Below are 1952 nucleotides of genomic sequence, written 5' to 3'. Positions count from 1 at the left end.
CCCAGAGCCCCAGCCCCGCCCCGGAGCACAGCCCAGCCCCGCCGCGCCCCAGCGCCGCCTGCTGCCCCCACCCGCCCGGGACCCCGCGTGGCCCGGCGCTCACGGGGCCCGTGGAAATGTCCAACGTCGTTTTTGGTTAAAATCGGAAGAAAAAACACAAAATAAGAAGGAATCTCTCTTGAGTTGTGTGCGTCTGTATACCGACGCAACCGTTAGCTGTCGTTTTAACGCTTTCCCACGGAGGAAGGCCCACTCGGGAGGCTGCGGCCGGAGGATCGCTTGAGCCCAGGAGGCGGAGGCTGCGGTGAGCCGGGACGGCACCACTGCTCTCCAGCCTGGCCGCCAGAGCAAGACTCCGTCTGAAACACGAATGCATTCGCCCAGCAAATGCGGCCTAGAGGAAGCCCTGGCCTGAGCCCTCCGATGGGGGTGAGATTTCCACGGGAGCCCCAGGGCGGGAGAAGAAGGCGCTCGGGAGACGCTGGCCCTGCGGCCGGGAAGAGCAGCTGAGAATACAGACCTGCGCAGCCACGACCGGCTCATATTTAAATTTTTTGTAGAGATGGGGCCTCCCTGTGTTGCCCAGGCTGGTCTCAAACTCCCTGGATGAAAATATCCTCCCGCCTTGGCCTCCCAAGGTGCTGGGATGACAGGTGTGAGCCACCTGCCGGGACTGGGCCGTGACCTTGAATGGGGAAAAACCCGATCTTTGTTCTCAAATGGCCTCCGATGTGACCGAATTCCTCTAAGTGATTCCAGTGTGGAATTAAGAAACAAGCCACAGTTGTAGTTGCCTGGCCTGTGACTTTGTCACCAACAGAAATGACAGGAACGGTGACATTGGGGCGGATACCACAGCACACTGCTGCTTGAAATGGTGAGCTCTCCCACTCCTAGATCTTACTCAATGAGTTTTGAAAACTCCTATGTTCTTTTTGCTTCTATACTGCATGGAATTGACTTCTTAAATTGTCCACTGCAAGTGTATAACATATCATCGAGTTTTTGGCTGGACCCAGCATAAATTATTAGGTCTATCAAAAGGTGGCATGAAGGACGGCTGTGGTGGCTCACACCTGTAATCCCAGTGCTTCGTGCGGCCAAGGTGGACGGATCACGTGAGGTCAGGGGTTTGAGACCAGCCTGGCCAACAACGTGAAACGGCGTGCCTACTAAAAATACAAAAATTGGGCCAGGCCTGTAATTCCAGCACTTTGGGTGGCCGAGGCCGAGGGATCACTTGAGGCTGGGAGTTTGAGACAAGCCTGATCAGCATGGTGAAATCCCATCTCTGAAAGATTAAAAAGAAAAAGAAAAATTAGCTGGGCGTGGTGGTGTTCACCTGTAGTCCCAGCTACTTAGGAGGCTGAGGCAGGAGAACCGCTTGAATACAGGAGGCAGAGGTTGCAGTGAGTGGAGATTGTGCCACTGCACTCCAGCCTGGCAAAAGAGCCAGACTCTATCTCAAAAAAATAAAAATAAAAATAAAGTAACTCTCTTGGCTGGGTGCTATGGGATGGCTCACGCCTATGCCCCCAGCAGTGTGGGAGGCAGAGGTGGGAGGATCACTTTGAGCCCAGGAGTTTGAGACCAGCCTGAGCAACATAGTAAGACCAGTCTCTACAAAAAATAAAAATTAAAAAAATTAGCCAGGCATGTTGTTGTGCGCCTGTATTTCCAGCTTACTGGGCGGCTGAGACGGGAATATTGCTTGAGCCCAGGAGGTCCAGGCGGGAGCGAGCTGTGATCACACCACTGCACTAGCCTGGACAACAGTAGAACTTGTCTAAAAACAAAGCAAAACAAAATGGAAAAGAGCCCTTATAACTCAGCAAGAAAAGTCCACCCAGTTCACGGCCTTGTGTAACAACTAACCCCTTGAGTGTGGACTGCAGCTGGTGACTCACTTCTGTCACGGCCAAAGAGATGGGGTGTCACTTTTTTTTTTTTTT

The 1952-nt window shown here is 53.1% G+C and overlaps 1 protein-coding gene across 1 annotated transcript in view; it reads right to left on the bottom strand.

Moving 5' to 3' along the window:
- Positions 1 to 464, bottom strand: part of NME4 (NME/NM23 nucleoside diphosphate kinase 4) — a 5039-nt gene extending 4575 nt beyond the window's left edge. The window contains exon 1 of the mRNA XM_017510880.2: positions 104 to 464. The gene's annotated coding sequence lies outside the window, so the exon portion shown is untranslated. The remainder of the gene's footprint in view (positions 1 to 103) is intronic.
- Positions 465 to 1952: the final 1488 nt, after the last annotated feature.

The sequence above is a fragment of the Cebus imitator genome, unplaced genomic scaffold (assembly GCF_001604975.1).
Source record: "Cebus imitator isolate Cc_AM_T3 unplaced genomic scaffold, Cebus_imitator-1.0 Scaffold444, whole genome shotgun sequence".
Taxonomy (NCBI): domain Eukaryota; kingdom Metazoa; phylum Chordata; class Mammalia; order Primates; family Cebidae; genus Cebus; species Cebus imitator.
Note: the sequence above shows the minus strand (reverse complement) of the source record. Positions and strands in the feature narration are given on the sequence as shown.